This window comes from Scyliorhinus torazame, chromosome 12 (assembly GCF_047496885.1).
Source record: "Scyliorhinus torazame isolate Kashiwa2021f chromosome 12, sScyTor2.1, whole genome shotgun sequence".
Classification (NCBI taxonomy): Eukaryota; Metazoa; Chordata; class Chondrichthyes; order Carcharhiniformes; family Scyliorhinidae; genus Scyliorhinus; species Scyliorhinus torazame.
The window spans coordinates 48,137,620-48,151,823 of record NC_092718.1 but is presented as its reverse complement, the minus strand read 5'-3'; the positions used below and the strand labels follow the sequence as shown (position 1 = coordinate 48,151,823).

Below are 14,204 nucleotides of genomic sequence, written 5' to 3'. Positions count from 1 at the left end.
ACAATTAAGGCCAGAAAACATTGGCCTCCTGCCAAAGACCAGGGGTCAAGTAACAAGAGAACGCCTTGATCTGTGTTCTCAGGCCAACAAATCAAGTCCCTCAACGCACTGGTTTCATAAAAGCAAATCATTAATGAAGTCATTTATCATGCACCAAAACATCACCCAAATTAAATATTGGAAGGAATATTGTTTCAGTTTGTTTTTTAACAGAAATACCTTTTCCGTTTTCATGACTGACAAATTTCAGGTAGCTTTTGAAATTAAATATAAACCACAATTATTAAAGGACTCAGACTGTTTTAACCCAATGCCTGCCAGTAAAAATGTTAGCATAAATGGTGAAAAACCGCTAAGTTTGACAATAGCAGAAATCACCACACTGAACGTGCTCTTGTTTAGTTTTATCTTAAATCATTGATAATCAGATCAGACTTTAAACTTGCTTTCTGCTTTTACTAAATATGTGCGATACATTAGTATTTTACGAACCTAACCCTCTTTTCTTCTATTCGTTCAGGTGGTGTGACCATCTATCGCTGGCTGGGGCAGCATTTATTGCCCATCCCTAATTGCCCTTGAACTGGGAGGCCTGTTTGGCCATTTCAGAGGGCACATTTTAAGAGTCAATCACATTGTGGGTTTGGAGTCACGTGTAGGCCGTGCGAGAGTGGCAGATTTCCTTCCCTAAAGTGGACATTAATGAACCGAATGGGTTTTTACGACAATTGACAATGGTCTCCTGATCATCATTGGACTTTTAATTCCAGATTTTTATTGAATTCAACTTTCACCATCTGCCATGGTGGGATTCGAACCCAGGTCCCCAGAGTATTACCCTGGGTATCTGGATCGCTAGTCCAGTGACAATGCTACGACACCATCACCTATCTATTGAATATAAGGCTGGCATCACAGCAACGGACATAATTGTTTCAAAGTTAACAACTTCTCCAGCTCAGGAGGAATTAAATAAAACCAGTGAGCTTGTGGTGGGTCTAGACTTTATTTTCAAGTGGTACAGGGAGAGAAACAGGTTCATGAGCTTTAGGGGTCTATGTTTTGTCGATAGACATGATGGTTTGGCTCCAAGTCACTGACAACCAAATGACAGATTAACCTCAAAGTGTCCCAAGTGGTGTTGGGGAAATGTGCATTTGCTTCCCCTGATGGTGGAAGAATGCTCATAAACTCGCGTGCAGTCATCAGAATTGACCTATAGGTTCACAAGTAGCTGGATTTTATTGGCAGCAGGCAAAAATCTGATTCCAAAAAAAGGTGCTTCCCAGTCTGTTGAACCAAAGGGAACTTTTATTTTTGGTGTCTTCAATGTAATTGCAGCTCAAACCAGTCGGGGTTAAATCAATTTGTTGGGACAGGATAGAGGAAGCTTGGCTTTGCATCTGGCCTGAGCTTGATATGCTGCAGAGGCTTTAATTTACTATCAGTGGTCTGATGTTTGTCAAAGGAGAGGTAATTTTCTCTTCTTTGTGTTTTCGCGGTCAAACAGTCCCTAAATTTACTTACTGTGCGGTTTTGGATGCATTACAACTAATACCCAACTGAGCAGCCAATCAGATAATGTGCTAATGAGGTTGAATCACCCATTAACCCCATCAACAGGTATGTGAATGTCAAATATAATATCAGTGCATCAGTCCAGCTGTGGGCTGCAAATTCAAATGCACATGGAAGGGAGATAGTCCAAGAAAGCTCACTTTACCAATGAGATGCTTCAGACCATTGCGTGTGGTGTGACAGAATTGAAAAAATTACCTCTAATGTACATCACAGGACCCCGATCAAGTTTAAAATGGCCCTACCCCAGATTTGAGCAAGTGGTCCTGCTGGCCAGCACTGTATATGGAGGAAGACTGTGGCCGCCATAGCAAGAGAGAAAAACAGGATAGTAACTCATTCACCACTTTTTTCAGAAAAAAACTGCCCCTGTTTCCAAGCGATGTGCTTCCTTAATAGAAGCCTTGCCTTCTCTTGGCAACTTACAGGCCTGGAATTGCAAGATCCTGTTGCTGGTGTGGGGTTCTTTGTTGCATTCTCACACTTACGGCTAGCACCCAAGAAGCAACAGGTTGTTAAAGGAGGAAGGTGGAGGGATTTAGTAACAAAATTCCAGACATTAAAGCCAAGTGTTTGGCGCTTTAGCCAACAATAATAATAATCTTTATTCTCAAAAGTAGGCTTACATTAACACTGTAATGAAGTTACTATGAAAAGCCCCTAGTCGCCACATTCCGGCACCTGTTCGGGTACACAGAGGGAGAATTCAGAACGTCCAAATTACCTAACAGCACGTCTTTCGGACTCGTGGGACGAATCCGGAACACCCGGAGGAAACCCACGCAGACACAGAGAGAACATGCAGACCCCACACAGAGAGTGACCCAAGCCGGGAATCGAACCTGAGACCCTGGAGCTGTGAAGCAACAGTACCACTGTGCTACTGTGCCGCCCAATGATGGACAATGGAGAAGAACAGCAAGTCACAGGAACAAAAACTTAGAAGATGGCAGAAGGAGTTTTGAACTAGGAAATGGTGAAATTTAAAGATGAGGAATTCAACGTTTTTGGAGGAAGGTGGGGCGGAGGGGGGGGCGGCTAAAGTGGGAAAGGAGGTAATGCTGAGGTGATGGTTCAGCAGGAATAAGGAAATGTTGATCATAGTAAGGACCAGAGGTGTTAGCATGCAATAGAAAAACAGAGGGTTACAATGACTTTTGTTGATCCCTCTGTCCACTACTTTAGTTGAGGTGTATTTATTTTATGAGTTTATACTCTGCAAAAACAGCAGAGAATGGCTTTTCAGATAAGTGCATTATCATTTGTTACCCCACAACATTATATCAGCAGCATTTCCTTGTACACAAAATAGGAAAGATGTAAAGTGTCTTTACAAAGTTCTGCTTCTTGTTCTTCTGTTTGAAGAAAGTGCCACATGCTGGTCCTAAGGGAAAAATGCATGATCAGTGCCCATTATACGTATACTGCTTGTGCTAATATCCATCTACTCCTTTCAGTGATAATATTCTACAGTTAGCTACATTCAATTAAAAAAATTATATAACAACATAATAATGAAATATACAAACCTGAAAATAATTATCAGACAAATTGGCCTCAATATCTGCTGGGAGCTGGTTTGGAGCAAGGGGGAAGAGCATGATTGGGAAAGGACAGATCACTGTCCTGTGGGAAAGTCTGTAACACAAGATCAAAGTCAAGGAATGAACAGCAATTAGGGAAGACGCAAGAGATCCCAGGGATAGGGGTGGTTGGGTTATGGTTTAGGGGGAACATAATTGTAAAAGCTAACGCACGATTGGTGTAGTACACAGATAGGATTAACGTGGGACTGAGTGAATTATTGCCCACAAATTTATATAAGAAAACACACGATCCACACCTAGGAGTCAGTCAAGAGTCAGACAGAGCCATGTGCACGGCAAGCATGAAAGATAGCTCCTATCCTGGACCCTTTACTGTGTAAATGTATATAGATCTCGTAAATAACAATGACATACACTTAACTGACCTAAGAATACAAAAACTTAATTAAAACCTGCCAAGCGGTTGCTGCTGATAGACAAACCCAAAACTTTTTTAAAGTGCCGAGAAAAATTAAAAGCCTGCAAGACGAAGGAAAGCTTTGAAAGAGTATTCTACCCTGAAGAAAAACACAAAGGAAAATCACCAGGGAAAAGTGCTAAAGAAGGCTTGGAAGCTGAAGGCAGATTTAAAATTTATCATTGCAGCAGAAGACTCCATGGGGTTTCTTGGAAGTTCAACTTCAATTCCCGGAGTGCAGAGTCAACAGACATAACAGGCGTAAGCTAAAACGTTTAAATTCCATGATAAACCAAGTCCTGAGAAATTTTTGACTAATTCAACGGTCAGAAATTACAGTTTAAAAACTCCGTCGGAGGGATCGGACATCCGTGTTAGTACATGAACATGTGGTAACCATGCTCGCTCTGACTAGGAAAAAAAAAATCACCTTTGAAGACCTGCAAAAGCCAGAATTTGGTGCTTTCATGACCCAAAAGCACAGCACTGAAACTAAGAGGTCTGTAGTCAGTCAATCCAAGCAAACATTGTTTAAAATGTTTTCATGCTGAGCACAGGTGCCATTGTTGCGGGAGCCCGTCAAGAGCAGCACGCCGAAGTGAACCTTTAAATGAATGGTAGCGCCATCTTGAATTTCAGCAACTTCTTAAAGGTGAACAAACAATTAAAAATTTTTAACCATGGATCAAAAATCCAGTTTACCTACCAGTTCTTGGAGCCTTCCGCTGTAGTGAGAAGGTAGGTAAAGTGAATTCATCCAAGGGCCAAGCTGACCAGAAAATTTGGCATCTTGGAAAAGAGGATTTTTAAAATACAGGAATACTTTACAGGAGTCCAGATCAAAACCTTTTTATACTGGTTTGGTGAACTTGCTGATGAAGTAATCATAATGCAGTGTATTAATGAATCTTTCACCAACTTTGATGAAATATGAATGAAGAACAACCATCCGATGAAACAAAAATAAACAAACCCTGCAAAAGGAAGATGAAATCAGGTTGGAAAATGTTCTTATCAGAATGGAATTAGAAGATTTGAAACTCAAGATTCAAGCTGAGTATATACCCTTGGAAATCCATCAGATACTAAAGTCATCAATGAACAAACTGTTCAAGATCTGAACAAATACATTTTTTGAGTTATCGCCAAGATAGAAAGAGACTACAAAGATGAAGAAAAATACTTGTAAAAACATTATGGATGGGATTCCCTCGCCTTCCCATGGTGTGTTTCTTGGTGGTAGGACATGGACCGACATTGGCCGGCGATGGGACCTTCTGGTCCCGTTGCTATCAATGGGTTTTACCTTTGATTACACTTGGAAACACGCAATGGGGGTGCACCATCGTGATACCAGAAGATCCCACTGACGTTAAGAACCGGAAGATCTTGCCCTATATTTCCAAGGAGGGACATGAAGATATGAAAATCAAGAACCCTAGAAGGCAAAAGAAAGTCAAAGTTCTCACAAAAGAGCATGAGGAGATTCAGAAACAATTGGCAGAAGCACAATACGGAATGCAAGCTTGGAGACAAGCACAGAGCAATTACATTCTGTCAATGAAAAAGTGATCAGTGTGGAGAATCAACTTTCAGGTACAATAGATACATTGGATAGGGAAAGACGAGAATTAATGAAAACACTGGAATGTTGCTCAGAGGGCATAGAGGGCGGGATACTCTCAGCCCAGGCCGGGCCAGAGAATCGCTGGGACAGGCGTGAATCGCGTGATGCCGCCCCAATGCAGGTCCGCCGATTCTCCGGAGAATGCGGCGCCAGTCGGGGGCCGCTCTATGGGCCCTCTCCCAGTGATTCTCCACCCGGGATGGGCCAAGCGGCCACACAAAAAAACCCAAGTCCCGCTGATGCCATTCACACCTGCTCTTACCCGGCAGGACCTCGGGGTGCATGTATCCGGGGGCGGCTTGGTGGGGGGTGGAAGTGGGTCCGAGCCTGGGGGCGGCCTCCATTGTGGCCTGGCCCGCGATCGGGACCAACCGATCGGCGGGCCGCCCTCTCGGGCTGGGGGCCTCTTTTGTTCCGCGCCGGCCCCTGTAGCCCTACGCCATGTTGCGTTGGGGCCTGCGCGGTGAAGGGAGCCACCTGCGATGAGCATCTTGAACTCTGGTTCAATCTGAACAACGCGAAGGACGAGAGTACACAATATGGAACAGAAAATCCAGACTTTGAAAGCAGAAAAATTGAATTCTATGGAACAGATTGAAGATCTAACAAATGAACTTAAAGAATCCAAGGAGCAGCCAGTGACCAAGATAGAAAGATTCTGAAAATAACTGAATGTCCAGGCAGAGTTGTTAAAATTATCATAGAATCGGGCAGCACAGTGGCACAAGTGGTTAGCACGGTTGCCTCACGGCGCCGAGGTCCCAGGTTCGCTCTGGGTCACTGTCCATATGGTGTTTGCACATTCTTCCCGTGTTTGCCTGGGTTTCGCCCCCACAACCCAAAAGATGTGCAGGGTAGGTGGACTGGCCACGCTAAATTGCCCCTTAATTGGAAAAAATTAATTGGATACTCCAAATCTTTTTTAAAAAATGATCATAGAATCATAGAATCCCTAGAGTGCAGAAGGAGGCCATTCAGCTCATCGAGACTGCCCCGACCCTCTGTAAGAGCATCCTAACTAGGCCCACTTCCTCGCCTTATCCCTGTAACCCCACCTAACCTTTGGACACTTATGTGCAATTTAGCAGGGTCAATCCACCTAATCCGCACATTTTAGGACTGTGGGATAAAACCGGAGCACCCGGAGGTAACCCACTCAAACACGGGTAGAACATGTAACCTCCACATTCTCCAAATATTAATACTGTAAACATAGACAGCTGGATTCTCCACTGGCAGTGTTCCCTGGTGAGCCGGAAAATTTTCACCTACCCTAAAAACCACCTGTCCTTGGGCGTTGTTACCCTCAATGGTTTAGAAGGCCAAAGTATTTGTTTTGACAAATCCTTGCCTCACAATTGTGTGCTGTTGTGAGTTCTTTTTTGAACACTCAGTGGAAGCAGTGTTGGGATTTCTGAAGAGGTGTCAGATCCCACCTTGAGTATAGGTACCCTTGCCTCCCAGCAGCTAAGCTTGGAATTTGCCTGCTGCCTTGCACAGTTGAGCAGTCACCTGAGGAACGTGTGTGGTGAGCACTTCCCAAGAAAAGCAGTAAACTGTGCCAGTCAGCAGTTTCCTGCCATATGATTGTTGAGGGGCAGTAATGTCTCACAGAAGAGAGATAGGGAACGGGTTTCTCCGTTGCCCGACGGCAAAATCGCATTCGGTGATCGGTCGGAGAATCCCCGTTTATGACCGAATTGGGGTCGACGCCCTTTTTCACATGCTCCGCCCTCTCCAAATCGGCGTCATCGAGGCGCGTGCCGCACACCTTTGCGACGGCAGCAGCATGTCGTTTTGAGGCCCTCCCCCAATGCTCCGCCCCAATGGGCTGAGTTCCTGATCACGTGGGTCGCGTGTGGTCTGAGTTTTCGTAAACCCAGCGTGATGGCTGCGGACTGTGTCCAGCACCGCCAGTCTGGCGGGAGCTGTGCTGCTGGCAGGGGGGGGGGGGGGCTGCAGCGAGGGCTGAGGGGACTGGTGGGTGTTGTCCAGGGGGTGTCCGGGGGATGTCCAGGGGGTGACCATGGGGTGTCCAGGGGGACACTGTTTGGCCGGCCGGGCCTGCGTACGGCCGGCGCCATGTTGTACAGTGCGACCGCTGCAGGCCCTCGCCATGCACATGCTCAATCACAGACCCGGCAATTCACCGGCTGTTCATGTCGGGAATGCCGGCAGTTTTACGTGGCGTGGCTGCTAGCCCCCCACCAGGCGGACCATCAATGCGGGGACGGCGCCGACTTTTTCATTGTAAAACTAGACCATTCCTCCGGACATGGCCTCAAAATCGGAGGATCCAGCCCAAGATCTACAGGTGCACGAGCGGAGCCTTGTATTTGTATTTGCCTGGCAAAATCATGTCCTTCTTTCCAGCAAGTTCATGTGTTGCTATTGAATTTTGTCGGTGCGGATTATTTTAATCTAACCTGTCTGGCTGCAAACTGACAGGAGCAGATTGGCTGTTCATGTTATGCACTGTCAATGGCCTGAGAGTAGATCCCTGGAAGGGTGCAAACTCCTTGTACTCAGCTCACTGCAGAGGTCCAGGAAAAGAAGCACTGTCAGTAATTGTACTGTATCAAGTACCGCTGATGCTATTAACCAGCGGTTTGGCTGATAATTGTCACTGATACAGTGTTTCATATTTACACCAACCCAAATAACAACCTTGGTTACACAAATAGTGGGGATACACTTCAATTCCACATACATTCAAACTTGTCTTCTTCCATTCCCTATCGTAATCTGTTTGCATAGTTCTTAAATGTCAATGTTTTCTCTGTTAAGCCTATTGTTGAAGAAAAACTGTTCAAAGGATCTGTTGAGTTTTAAAACTCCTGTGGCATTAGGTGCACTATTCACAACTCAACACTGCACTGATGCTGCCAAATGATTTGTGTGCAATAAGGGTCTCTCTTTTACAGTCCTTGCACAACTAAAGTTTATTGCACAGACCAACTAAATAAAACTCATTAAAATGTTGTTCGATCACGAAGGTGGTAAGCAAGATAGCGATTGTAGCTTGTTGTTGTTTGATCTGAGGGAGGCACGGTTGAGATAGAACAATGTGATTATGAAGACGGTAGGAGCATAAACTTCACACATTTGAAGACTGGTGAGCACTTGATGGACATCTGTGTTGCGATCCGTGATTGTCAGCTGACGATGAGGCAAAAAGATGCAAGGAAGAAAGAACTTACACAACACCGTTCATGACCTCAACTGTTACCAAATTGTTTTACAGTGAAGTCCTTTTGAAATATTTGAAGACTGGAACAAATTTTTCTTACTCCTGTGCACCCCTTGACCCTCATTCATTGGAGCGCGTAGGTGTATTGCATTGACCAAAGTTGTTGGGTATGGAGGATTGTAAAACAACATTCCATTCCAAATCCCATCCCCCACCTAGTGATGCACGAAGGCAGACTTTTGTCTCTTTCCATAGCTAGTAATTCCTGGAACAAGTCACTAGTCTATCACCAGGGACTTATAGCTTGAAGGGCACCACTCCACATTAAGTGTGGCTCACCAGGAGTCTATCCCGCTCTTACCGCCAGCCATTGGCATGTTTGGAAGGATTGACAGGTTGACACACTCAACCTGTTATGAACGCACCTTCCTTGGCCATCAAGATCTGGGGTGGGACTTGAACCTAGAGCTTTTGGCTCAGAGACAGGGATACTACCCACTGCCGCTCAAGATCTCCATGTATAACAACATGGCAGCCCTTAATTTAATTGGCTAGAAACCTAGATGACCTTTGTGTGCTCAGGATATTCCAGTCCAATGTTCCTCCATCAGCTGCATTTGAGTGATCCATTGTACCCAGATATATGGATGAGCTAATTCTGCTGTATTATTCCTTGCTTTACTTAAAGATTAATTTTGCATGGCAAGGCATATTTTTTTTTCCTCTTAATTTCCTTTGAAATATTTTAGGTAAAATGATATTCCTCTGATGTCCCAGTGCAAGCAAACAATGCCACACCTACCCAGAATACCCAGCTAATCTTCCATGCCTTGCGAATTGTACAGGTTAATGTATAAGTCTGCATTTTGCCGTAATAATGAGAATAAAATTGTTTATATTTGTCGTCAAGACTGAAATTGACTCCAACTTTGAGAATCAGCACATGTGCAAAATAACCCAGAAATGCAGAAGTTGCTGTCAGGGATTCTACATTTCTATAATGCTGTTAATGTCTCCCAGGACTGACCTCAAAGGGAAATCGATGGTCTCATGGGAACTTCCACTCTTGGCTACTTGTCTCACTGTAAAACCCTGGAAAAAGGTATATCTTTTTGAGTGAAATGTGAATGGATTCTTAACAATGTATTATGTTCAATGACTGCTAAACGTAGTCACTGATTCGGAGAAACGAACCTTATATTTGTGGAATATCAAATTTCTTCATTATGTGAAAAAAATCCACAATTTAAATATATGTTATATATATTTTTAAAATGTGGTTATCTCTATTTTAGCTTCTATCTTAATCCAATGCTTCTATCTTAATCCAAATAAAAAGTAAACAATTTGTTTGCTGTCTGTGGAAATACTTCAATATGATTGGCTGATTAACCAGCTTGCTGACATCACTGCTGCTGCATGCCCGGAGATCCCCTTGGTTTGATACCAGATTTAAATGAATCGAAAGGAGTAGTTCATGCCATGGAGATCATGGATCATTGTGGCAGCTTCATTCAAGGTCAGCAGCGAGTGCCTCTGTTTTGTCACTAGCTCCAAAATGTGGGCAATACATTTGGTATGATTGATCAGGCCAATTTGCAAATATCTAAAGGCCCGTTTGCTAATAGCCCTTAGTGCTCTGATTTAGGATCTATCCACCAGTGAAATTAAAGTGCAAAAGTGCTCACCAGACCCACGATATTCAAACAGGATAAAGCAATGCAGTAAGAAATATATCTGCAACCAAGGCCTAAATTGTTTTATTTAGTTAGTGGCAAGGTTTTGAACACATTGGATAAAGACAACTGTGGTTCTATTTCTGAATAGCTGATCTCGGCTGAGATACGGACTACAATTGTTTTGACCTCCTCAGCTGATTGCTGTCTGCAGCCAAACCATTTACATACGTGCACATTTGGTGGGGAGAGGGTCATGCTTGGTTGTGATGCATGTTCTAGTCAAATAGCTTGATGACGCCGAATGCCAGGGCTTGCACATGAACATTATAATACTGAGGCAGAATATCAGACAGTGGCTGGTGCCAGGGTGTCCATTGCCACTCATCACCATTTTTAAAAAGGTGGCTGGAGGCTGAGGGAGGAATAACGCACAAGGCGTTGGCTAGTAACACTTTGACAGGAATCAAATGATGACTTAAACCCTAATTCTGAAAATTTGGGCAATAAATGCTGGCCTACCCAGCAACACCCACACTCCGAGAACAAAGAAAAGAAAATTGTCAAGGCTGAAGAAGCAAGTTATTTAAAGAGAAGACATTTTGGCCAAAGAAGTAGGTCAATTTTGAAACATTGATGAGAAAAATAAATAGTCCTTCAGTGAGGTACGTCCCTCTTGAATGCCATGCCTTCCAGTCATCTTCAATAAACCCATTCGACACGTGTGCCTGAAGTTTAGCAAGTGTGCTGAGGCTCAGGCGCCCTCATGTTGGATCATTAATCACTTTGTACACTCCCACTGCCATATATGTTCTCCAATGCCCTTTTTTCTTTCACTAGCATTTAACTATTTTATCTCCTGGTTAAAAGAAAAAACAGTGCATTTAACTGTGTTAATAATTTGAGGAGACTAAAACGTTAAATGAGTAGTAATCAAAATGCTGTATATTTTCGGATACCAGGCAATATAACATATTATTCCGTGTTGCGCCATTCAAGATCAGCAACTGTTACCTAAAGCATCCCTTGAAGATTTGAAGCATCAACCTCTACAACACGATAATGTGATTCCTAGGTACTTGGCTATTCACATCAAGGTCATTTCTTATTCGTATTGTATTGTTGCTAACCTCTATCAGCATCATTGTGATGTAGGCCATACATTGTATTTTGATTCCATTAACATCAATAGTAACAGGATTATGTTGTTAATGGGCATGCGGTTCTATCACTTGCCCATAAGCTCCACCTAACTAATGCAGCATTCTCAGAGGTGACATTCTGCGCATGTTAAGATTGTACATCCAGGATCCTGAGAAAGGCACATTGAGGCAAACTTTCCTCCTCGGCAGTTTTCGTGTAGCCTAGTCCATTTTGACAGCAGGATCTGACTAGTGCATGACTCAGAAGCTTGCATGTGGAAAGCAATTGCCCTGGGCGGCTCATGAAGACTTGGGCATCACAACATCAGATGTCCTGGTGAGACTCTGAGGCGGCACGGTGGCACAGTTGTTAGCACTGCTGCCTCACAGCGCCAGGGACCCGGGTTTGATTCTGGCCTTGGGTGATTATCTGTGTGGAGTTTGCTCGTTCTCCCCGTGTCTGCGCGGGTTTCCTCCGGGTGCTCCAGTTTCCTCCCACAGTCTAATCATGTGCAGGTTAGGTGGATTTGCCGTGCTAAATTGTCCCTTGGTGTGCAGTTTAGGTTATGGGGTTACGGTTGTAGGGCAGGGTGGATGGGGGAGTGGACCTGGGTGGAGAGCCCTTTTGGACAGTCAGTGCTGACTCGATGGGCTGAAAGGCCTTCTTCTGCACTGTAGGGATTTTATGATTCAATGATGATTTGGGGCCTTAAAAAGGTTAGGAGGGGGATCACTGTTCTTGGGAGAGGGTTGAGAGCTGAAAGCATAACTGCCCTGTTTTCTGTTGAGGGGCACAGAGGTCCACTTCTGCCCCCACTGGCCCCTGGAAATTAAAGAAATACATTTCCTCTGTTGGAATACCAATATTATTGCTAAAAGGCTCTATACAGCAGTTTTTCCTGTTTTCTTTTAGGGAATAAGTGAGAAATAGGTCACTGTCTGCAGTTTCCAAAAGGACCTTTCATTTTCATGGTGTAACTCGGGCAGCCCAGATCAGAAAAGGAGGAACATTTATATATTTTTAACCCTGCCCCATTTTATGTCAGAATGTTTAATGGCCATGGCACACAGCTTGCAGAATATAGCCTGTAGGCATTCACATGCAGCAAGCAGTTACAGAGCAAGCACTGCTTTTTGTGAGGTGTGAGAATACGAGAATATGAATGAAGGAACATTTAAAGTTGATGGTTGGATGTGTAAAGCCTACAATGTGCCTCAAAGGCATGAATAACATTCCATTTAAAGGCTTTAGCACTGTGAAAGGTAGAACTCATGGTATGTACAGTACATTCTTGGAAGGTGTGGCTGGCTCTCTGACTCTGCCTGATCTGGTAAATGAATTAAGCTTCTTGCCAACATTGAGTAGCCATATTTAGGATGATAGAATTCGCACTGGCTGCCAGATCATACTAATGCACCCAAGCAGCTCTTGTTGCTCTCTTCCAAACAGAACCTCTATCCTCTGCCTCCAGCAGACCTATCACAGCCATGTCCAAGAAATGGAAAACCCTGCGGCTAATGAGTTCGACTCTTGCTGCTTATGGAAATTGCTGCCTCAAGATTAATAAGGACACGGACCGGGGTGCCTGGAGCGCTGGCTGTCCTGTTGCCGGCGGGTATGCCTAAACTGGCATCCAGTTGTAGCACATGGGCTGGAATCGGCTTCAGATGAGTCCGGGGACATCTCGGGCGGGATTCTCCGATAATCAGCGCAATGCCAAACCTGGTGCCAAAAACACTCCAGCGTCGGGCCCCCGAAACGTTGCAAATGCTTCAGTCAGGAATAGGCTAGCAGCGACGTGACGCCATTCACGATGGCGTCACCCATCACAGACGCGCGCGGCGTCAGTGACGCCACGCAGCGTCGCAACACAAAAGACGGCCCCCCCCCGTTTCGCAGCATAAAAGATGCCCCCCCCGCGTCGCAGCACAAAAGACGGCCCCCCACCCAGAGACCCGTCAAAATGGCCGCCCGCCACGCAGCGACGAGGTTCCAGGAGTGGGATATCGAGGCGCTCCTGGACGCAGTGGAGCAGAGGAGGGAGGCCCTGTACCCCTGACACGGCCGCAGGGTCGCACCATGCCTCAGCCGGCGCCTGTGGAGGGAGGTGGCAGAGGCCGTCAGTGCCGTGGCCGTGACAGCAAGGACAGGCATCCAGTGTCACAGGAAGATCAATGACCTCATCAGGGCAGCTAAGGTGAGTACCAAACCCCCCCCCCCCCCCCCCACCTCCGATGGGCGGCACAGCCCGAGGTGCAACCGACATGGCTTCACCCACCCATGCAGGCTGCAGTGGCAGGATGGGTTGTGAACCTCTGCCAACATACACACAACCGCTGGTCCACATGTATATGTCTGCCTAACACGGTTGCCCTTTATCCTTGCCACCCTCCCGCCCCCCACAGGAGAAGCACGCTTACAACAACCAGGAGCGTGAGAGGACTGGAGGGGTTCCACCTGAACTGTGACCACTCAACATCCATGAGGAGAGGGCCCTGGAACCTGCCGGCAGACCCGAGGACCGGGAAGTTGCAGATGCAGAGGTCCACCAAGTGAGACCCCCACTGCCTGCCCCCTTTCCCCCTTCCCCCATATCCCCCTTCCCCCATATCCCCCTTCCCCCATATTCCCCTTCCCCCATATCCCCCATATCCCCCTTGCCCCTTATCCCCGTCTGCATGTCTAACCATGCATGCTGTATTGTGTATTGCAGGACCAAACGGCGACCCACCCGTCCCCACGGATGGCGAGCGCCCCCAGGATGATTCAGGGCGGCCATGAGCCAGGGACAGACCCGGCCCATCAGGCATACAACGCCCCCAGGATGATCCAGGGCAGCCACGAGCCAGGGACAGACCCGGAGCACCAGGGAGACGACGCCCCCACCTAGTGCAAGTGCGGAGACGCCGGAGGGCCAGACCCAGCGACGAGGGGGGCAGCCACAGGAATAGGCCCCCATCGCAGCCGACCCAGGACACACCCACCC

General features: G+C 45.9%; 2 long non-coding RNA genes across 2 annotated transcripts in view; one reads left to right on the top strand and one right to left on the bottom strand.

Moving 5' to 3' along the window:
* LOC140387168 (uncharacterized) overlaps positions 1 to 14,204 on the top strand; it is a 71,075-nt gene that overhangs the window by 19,681 nt on the left and 37,190 nt on the right. The window lies entirely within an intron of this gene.
* LOC140387167 (uncharacterized) overlaps positions 2,163 to 14,204 on the bottom strand; it is a 165,362-nt gene continuing 153,320 nt past the window's right edge. Inside the window, exons 3-4 of the long non-coding RNA XR_011933754.1 lie at positions 3,108 to 3,216; positions 2,163 to 2,962 (exon numbers count right to left, since the gene is read on the bottom strand). This is a non-coding gene — a long non-coding RNA (uncharacterized lncRNA). The remainder of the gene's footprint in view (positions 2,963 to 3,107; positions 3,217 to 14,204) is intronic.